General features: G+C 40.4%; 1 non-coding gene across 1 annotated transcript; it reads left to right on the forward strand.

The window, feature by feature from the left end:
• The first annotated feature begins 508 nt into the window (after positions 1-508).
• LOC141636125 (small nucleolar RNA R71) lies at positions 509-615 on the forward strand. The gene has a single exon (XR_012540759.1). It is a non-coding gene; the product is annotated as a small nucleolar RNA R71 (small nucleolar RNA).
• Positions 616-8980: the final 8365 nt, after the last annotated feature.

Consider the following 8980-nt stretch of genomic DNA (forward strand, 5'->3'; position numbering starts at 1 on the left):
GCACATATGTTTTTGCGATCTTTTTGTTGTGGAGGTTGAGTCGGATTCGGGACATTCGGCTACTCCACCTCAAGTTGGGGTGGACATTCGGCTCATAGTACGTGTTTGTTTGCCTATAGTGTTGAAAGGCAGCACAAGACTCAAAGGGGACAGAACAATTCTCTGAGACATGCCCCTCAACTCCACATCTTCTACAGACGAAAGGACCGTCTGAAACAGCGTTAACATGGTACATCCCTCCTTTAGAAGCTCCTCCTAACTCATATTTGTCAAACCTTGCAGTGAGAGCTTCTAGTGCAAAGAACAGAGAGGAAGATTCACGACTCTCCTCTTGTTTCCTCTCGAATTCCCATATTCAGCCTTATGAGTGGCCAAATCATCAATGATCTTCCACCCCTTAGTCTCTCCCATGTTCTCAGCAAATCGGCCATTGGCTGCAGCATCCAAAATAGCCCTCTGATCGTCATACAGCCCATTATAGAACTGATTGCAAAGACTCCATTTTTCGAACCCATGGTGCGGTATGGTTCGCACCAATTTCTTGAAACGGACCCATGCTTCATGAAAGTTCTCATCAGGCCCTTGTTTAAAGCTCGTGATCTGAGCTCTAATGGCATTCGTCTTCGAGGCAGAGAAGTACTTTTTGTAGAATGCCATGGCTAAGGAATTCCAGTCGGTGATGCGATGGGCGGATCGGTCCAGATCTCTATACCACTCCCTTGCAGCATCACGAAAGGAGAAAATGAACATGGTCTCCTTGATCTGGTCTTGGGTCACACCGGCCAGCGGGGGTATAGAGCAACAATAATCAATAAAAATCTCCATATGCTTGGCTGCATCTTCATTTACAGCTCCCCCGAATTGGTTTCTCTCAACCAGATTAATATAGAAAGGCTTTGGCTCGAATTTTCTCGCCTCCCCACGTAGTTCGAATCTTTTGTAGAGATTCGAAGCTGTCGGCTCTGAGTGACTAGCAATGGTTGCTTCTTCACCATGACTTGAATTTCGGAGAAGTGGTGTCTCACCAAGAAGTAGAGGCGGGAGATGTAGGTGGATCTCCTTCGACGCAGCGTTCTCGTAGTAGCTTGACAGTACTCGGCTCTTCCTCGTCGGTAATACCCTTTGTGATCGTCTCAACTCGCGCAAGGATTTCTCGATCTCAGGATTGAATGGTACTAGTTCATCACCCTGTGACCTGCGCATAAGAAGAAACTACAAAAAGAATATAAGAAAAGTTTAAGGAACGGAAGTCCCTTAAACTAAAGAAAGACTAAATAAAAACAACTAAAAATTAGAACAATTGCCTCCCCGGCAACGGCGCCAAAATTTGATACCCGTCGTGAGGTGTCAAAAATAAATTTATAATCTCCAACTACAACTATAGCTAGCGGCAGTCAGGTCGAACCACAGAGAGGCAGACGTAATTTCTAGTTGTTTAAATTCGGTCTAAGGTAACAATAAGATGAGGGTTTGATTGGGTTTGGTCTATAGCTAATAATAATAAAAGAAATGTAAACTAATGAAATATATAAAATCAAGTATAAAAAGAGGTACTAGGATGGTCGGTTCGTAATAGTTTCGGCGGCAGCATACTAAACAGGTCTAAGTCAAACACATGAGGCGGGAAATAAAGAGGTCCTCTCGGTCTACTCTTAACAAATAGCATCTTTCGATCACGCTATAGGTCCCTAATATCACTAATACTAACTTTCGTCCAGAAAAGTGATTTACGGTCTAAACTTTACCTATCTTTCGATCTCAGCATAGTTTAGTCATTTTAATTGGTGATCTAACAACTGTCCCTATCTCTCGATCTAATGGGTCAGTCATATCCTGAGCATTCAACTAGTCGTGTGCACTCGATTCGTCGGATAAAGAATTAAAAAAATTAAAATGAAAATAAAACCTCACGTGGTCAGTCGATCGACCAGGTATGGCGGTCGATCGACTGACACGCGATTCAGGCCGTGTTCATTATATTGCCGCCTACACTACAATTCCCCTACATCCTAGCACGAATAATTTAGCTACTCATACTAAGAATGGTAACAACAATAATATTGATGAAATAAACAGAAGAATTCATAATTAAAACTACGGAACAAAAGGCTAGCATAAAACGATAATTATGGTTTCGGGAACTAACTAACAATTCTATATCTATGAATGCAATAAAGATGAACTGAAATAAGAAGAATACCAAGATCGCAGAAGAATTGTAACGGAAATGATTGAAAGCACAAACGAAAATCCAATGCGAAATAGTATCCCGAACCCTAATTATTAAAGCTAATGAAAACTGAATGTAAAACTGATGAAAACTGGATGAATAATCTGATGTTCTAGGTTACGTTATATAGAAAGTATACGTAACATAATTCCTAAACCTAATAACTCATGGGCTTGATAAATCTCGATCTTTAAATTCTCGTCTGGAATAGCGACTGTTGGGGCTGGTGTCCTCTACAGTTAGTGCAATAACATTTAAATCTCTAAAAGGATCAAAGGGTATACTTTTGTATTATTATCAGTTGGTCCACGTTTATCAATAACGGTTGGCTTGCTAGATAAGTTTGACGTTATTGTCATACTGATGGCGGTGATCAACTGGTCCCTAAAAGTCACACCTATAGGATACGTTTGAGAGATGTGACGGTATGAAAATACAGTCATGTTGATGCCTAATATGACTAAGCAGTTAGTCGGAGTTATTGACTAATAATTAGTCAAACGCGATGTTGAGATAATTATTTAATACGGATTAAATAATAATGGCTAAAACGAATTAAACGGTTAATTCGTAATTTAAATATAAACGATTATATTTAATTGATGTATATTGAATTAATTATACAATATTGTCTTTGTCGGACATGTATTAATATTTCGACTAAGTCATGTTACTAGTTGATATTTTAATAACCGATAACCGATGACGATTTATAATTAAAAACCCGTCGTATACATATTAGCGAGACCAGTCGGACCACGAGTTAAATGAGGAGAAAGTGGAAAGCCCACTCCCTCCCCTTGAGAACCCACGGACCGAACACAAGAGAACAAAAGGAGAGTTTTCTCTCCTTTTGCCCTAACTCATTTTCATTTGAAACAAAATTAGGTTTTTGAGAGCATTCTTCTCTGAAAAACCTAGATCTCACATCTAGCAAAATTCACACAAAACTCTCTCAATATTGCAAGTCAATTAGAGAGTATTTCTAGCACAAGGGGCAGAGTCTCAGACGGTCTTGGGTGCAACGATTTGGAGGAAATCTACTTTGATTTCTGTTCTTAGGTCGCATTTCAAAGGACCCGAGGTTGATTCTTGTTCTTTATCGTTTCTCTATTGTTTTTCGTTTATGACCATATATCGCATGTTAAATTTACGTTATAGTCCTAAAATTTAAGGGTTTTATACGGATATTACCCCACAAGTGGTATCAGAGCGAGGCCACGTAAATTTTTCTTTGTGATTTTCATTAAACGAATTGAATCGATATTTTTTTGCATAAAATTCCGTGCGGCAGAATTTTTTTTTTGTCTCGGCTGTTTTGTTTTTTTTTTGAGCAAACCGTGACACTTTTTGCATTGGTAATCGTGCCACACGGCTTTATGCCGATCAGACGATGTTTTGTTTTCAATTTGTTCTTTGCATATTGTTATTTTAAACGATAATCATAGCAATATGTTGAAGTATTATCAATTGTAGTTTCAATTCTATACGGATTAGGTTAAATTGCAATTGGTTTTTAACAAATCGATTTTGTTTTGGTTTGTTGAGGCTCACGGTTTTGCGCTGTTGGAAACTTTTTTTTTTTTGTTTTGTTTTGCTGTACTGTTCATGGTTCTGCCGTGAAGAAAAAAAAAAATTTTCGGTTTCATTTTTTTTCGGCCATGATTTATGCATAATACGGATTTTGTGCATTCGCTTGATAGTGAAACGGTTCACTCACGTACCATTTAGTTATTTTAAAGCGATTTAAAGTAACGGATTATCATGGATTAAAATTAAGTTGATTAAAGCGGTTTTGTCACATAATTTTAATCATTAAAGGTGGTTTGGATAAATTTAACATAATTATGGAATTATGTCACGAATAAATTTTATTTTAGTTGATGCATTTTTATTTATCGTTACTGTTGAATGCCTTGAATGTTTAAATTACGTATTTAATTTTTACAAACGGTTGTAACTTAGTGTGGCCTTAGTAGAACGTGTTACCGTAATGATGGAACACGGTCTTGGTTGTATTTTGAGATCTTGTATCTCCGTTTTGTTTTTTTCCTTGTAATTACAGTTTTTATTTAGAATGTAAATAGGTTTATATTTTGTAAATTTTAATTGTAATTTTGAGAAGACCAAAGATGGAGACCGGATGCTCACTCCCCATTTGCATGGATCAAGATGGAACATCAAGACAAGCTTCTCGGGTCCAACGGTGGATTCCAAAGTTGTATTATGTTCTTTTTACTAGGATAGGCCACACTAGGAATTTTTATTTACGTTTTGCATTCTTTTATTTATTTTATCGTAACGATAGATTGCATCATATTCCGCCTAAAACCAAACCACCTAATAATTGCATGAAAACTGACTCATATAGAGGTCACGCGTTAGTTTTCTTTGATATACAGATATCACACGTTTTTATATAAGCCATCACCTAAATTAATTCATTCACGCAATGCTAGTTTTTCGTTCACTTAAAATGAATTAAAACTAAGTTGATGGGATCTTCCTCGTATAACCAAAAATTGAGAATAGTCTTTATAGGTCAAACTCCAATGAATCCCTTCTTCGTCGGTAGGCATAATATGACCCCTTCTACGTCGGGTAAGTTGGAACTGATTGACCTATTTTATCTCAACACTATGGTCACTCGTATGATCCTGTGATTATGGTGGACTATAGATAGGATTTACGGAAATCTATCGACCAAGAGTTCTAACGATAGAACTAGCTAAACAGTTGGCTTATCAATTTACGGAAATTGAGTTTTGGGATCACCTGCATCATTCTTGAGGGAGATCAATTATGCAAGTGCAATGAGTCTACACGATTAAAATGAATTTTAAATATACTTAAATCACCTTGATGAGTTGCTTATTTCGTTTTGTTTTTCCTTTCTTTTTCAGTGTAGATCACGACCACTTAAACTGCTAATAACAAAATGGCTGGCCGTGCTGACGACCCAATGCCAAGTGCCACATTGGACCGTGAGTCCTGGCTTCGGATCTTCATGAATCGGATGAATCGGTCTACTCGATCAAGAATGATGGATCAAACTTCGCGGATCGGGAGACAAAGATTACGGAATGCCGCTGGCGACGGGAAGCTCAAATATCCGACGTGAGCCCATCCCGTCAAACCCAGGCCCCACGGCTGGAGCTAACGAGATCGCCAAGTATAACGATTTCGTCATGGAAGCGGGTGCGATTAAAAACGTACTCATTTTTGCAATGGAATCCAATTTGCAGAAACGCTTCATAGCCCAAGGTGCAAACAAGATTTTCACCACGCTCACTAAGGAATTCTCGAAAGCACCGAGAATCGTGACCTATGAGCATACCACTCGCTTCTTTGATGCGAGACTCCTGAAGGGCCAACCGGTTAGCCCACACATTCTCAGCATGATTGAGAATGTCGAGAGACTGGAGGCGCTTGATTGTAAAATCAGCGAGAACATCGTGATTGACCGCATGCTTCATTCACTCCACGATGGTTTTGCGCTCTTTAGAGCAAATTACTATATGAATGATTTGAAGAAAAGTCCTCATGAACTACACTCCCTTCTCGTACAGACCGAGAAGGATATGAAGTTTCGTGGGAGCTTGAAACAGGATGTTCTCGTTGTATCAAACAAGGGCAAGGGTAAGGGCAAAGCTCAGGCAGACCTAGCAGTAGCTAAACCGAAGTTCAAGAAGTCAGGGTCAGGTAAGAGTGGGCCTGGTGAGTCGAGCAACTCATCAGGCGCGACAAAGAGCAAGACCGAAAACATGGAATGCCATCACTGCCACAAGACTGGGCATTGGAGGCGTACATGTCCTGTTTACCATGAGGACATAAAAGCAGGTCGCGTTAAACCTGTTGGTATGTCTTCTTCCTCTTCTACTTTTATTCATATGATTGAGATTAACCACGCAAGTTACGGAACTTGGGTACTAGATACTGGTTGTGGTTCTCATCTGTGTAATCATGTGCAGGGGCTCCAAAACATCGAACCCCTCGTAAAGGGTGAGGTGGACCTGCGTGCCGGGAATGGAGCACGAGTGGCTGCCGTCTCGAGGAGAACATACGTGATCCAGCTTCCCAGCGGATTTGAGTTATTTTTATATAACTGCTATTATGTATCCAGTCTTTCTAAAAACATTATTTCAGTTTCTGCACTTGACAAACTTGGTTGTTCATTTGTAATAGAGAATTATACTTGCATTTTCTCATTACACGATATGATTTATGGCAAAGCAGTCTCTATGAATGGAATTTATGTTTTAGATCAGACCACCGAAATATTACACGTAATGAATAAGAAGTTAAAGGTTGGTGACAAAGATCAAACGTATCTATGGCACTGCCGTATGGGACACATTAATGAGAAACGCGTAAAACAGCTCATAAAGAATGGAGCTATCTCGGCCTTTGATTTTCAATCATTTGGCACGTGTGAATCATGTCTCATTGGTAAGATGACTCGAATTTCCTTCAAAGGTGTTGGAATGCGCGCTACTGACCTATTTGGACTCATACATACGGATGTGTGTGGACCTATGTCAATCACCGCACGAGAAGGCTATAGGTATTTTATCACTTTCACGGATGATTTAAGTAGATATGGCTATGTCTACTTAATGAAGCACAAAAGTGAATCCTTTGAGAAATTCAAGGAATACCAGAATTGGGTACAGAACCTACTTGGTAGAAAGGTTAAAACACTGCGCTCAGACCGTGGTGGCGAGTATCTTTCTCACGAGTTTGATCAACACCTCAAAGACTGTGGGATTGCCTTGCAGTTAACTCCACCTGGAACACCTCAGTTGAATGGTGTGTTCGAACGGAGAAATCGAACACTACTTGATATGGTTCAATCCATGATGAGTCACACCGTGTTGCCTGACTCATTGTGGGGTTATGCTCTTTTGTCAGCTGCTCTAATACTTAACCGAAGTCCGTCTAAAGCTGTAGACAAGACTCTATATGAACTATGGAAGGGAACGGTCCCTAACTTGTCCTTTATACGGGTTTGGGGCTGCGAGGCTTATGTCAAGTGGAGACACGAGGATAAGCTCGGCCCACGATCGGTCAAGACATACTTTATAGGTTATCCTAAAGGAACGCTTGGTCATTACTTTTATTCGCCAACCGAACAACGTGTATTTGTTGCGGCTAGTGCGACATTCTTAGAGAAGGAATTTCTCGAGAATGCAAAGAGTAATAGAACCTTCGAATCGTCGGAGATTCCAACCAAATACCGAGCAACCATTGGAGGAACCAGTTCCTTCGATCTCATTGCAGTTAATATTCCCGAGGAACCTAGGAGGTCAGGAAGAGTCTCTATTCCTCCAGACAGATACATTGGTATGGTCGAGGAACATGACATAGATGACATTCTACTCTTAACGAGTAGTGAACCCGCAACCTGTAAAGGTGCCATGACTAGTTTCGACTCAAAGCTATGGCTTGAGGCCATGCAATCCGAGATGGACTCCATGTATGAGAACAACGTATGGGATCTTGTTGACTTACCTGCTAAGGTTCGTCCCCTTCAATGCAAATGGCTTTACAAGATAAAGCATTCTGTGGAAGGTCAACAAGATATCTATAAAGCACGACTAGTTGCTAAAGGTTTCATCCAAGTGCCAGGTTTGCACTACGATGAAAGATTTGCACCCGTAGTCATGCTGCGTTCCATTCGGATTATCTTAACGATTGCCGCTTTTCATGACTATGAAATTTGGCAGATGGATGTGAAAACCGCCTTCTTAAACGGTTTTTTGGAGGAAGAGTTGTACATGGTACAACCCGAAGGTTTCATCGATCCTGAACATCCTAAGAAAGTATGCAAGCTTAAGTGTTCCATTTATGGACTTAAGCAAGCTTCTAGGAGTTGGAATCATCGTTTCGACCAAGTGATAAAAGAAAATGGATTTACTCGATCGGTCGAGGAACCATGTCTATATATCAAGTCGAGTGGGAGCAAGATTGTCTTCCTAATATTGTATGTCGATGACATACTCCTGATTCGGAATGATATACCTCTCTTAACTTTGGTAAAAGTATGGTTGAAGAACCATTCCAGATGAAAGATCTGGGTGAGGCACAAAGAATTTTGGGCATCCGTATCTATCGAGATAGATCACGTCGGATGTTATCTCTCAGTCAGGAGTCTTATATAGACAAGATTCTAGAGAGATTCAACATGACTAACTCCAAAAAGGGGTTTCTTCCTATGGCTCCAGGGGTGCATTTGAGCAAGTCTCAGGCACCAGAGACACCGGAAGAGAAAGAGCGCATGACACGGATTCCTTATGCCTCGGCTATAGGATCAATCATGTATGCCATGATATGCACACGTCCGGACGTGGCATATGCATTGAGTATGACAAGTCGATTCCAATAGCATCCAGGTGAATCACATTGGATGGCTGTCAAGAACATTCTTAAGTACCTACGGAGGACTAAAGATTGGGCATTGACTTATGGAGGCGATCAAAAGCTATGCGCAACCGGTTACGCAGATGCTAGCTTCCAAACGGATCGAGATGACTCGAAATCTCAGTCTGGATTCGTTTTTACTCTTAATGGCGGCTGCAATAAGCTAGAAGAGTTCCAAACAAAGTGTTACAAAGCAGATTCTACGATCGAGTCCGAGTACTATGCCGCATCCGAAGCCGCAAAGGAAGCGATATGGATGCGTCAATTCTTACAAGGACTATCTGTAGTGCCTAGTTCGAATGACCCGATCACCATCTATTGCGACAATAG

The sequence above is a fragment of the Silene latifolia genome, chromosome Y (assembly GCF_048544455.1).
Source record: "Silene latifolia isolate original U9 population chromosome Y, ASM4854445v1, whole genome shotgun sequence".
NCBI classification, from domain to species: Eukaryota; Viridiplantae; Streptophyta; class Magnoliopsida; order Caryophyllales; family Caryophyllaceae; genus Silene; species Silene latifolia.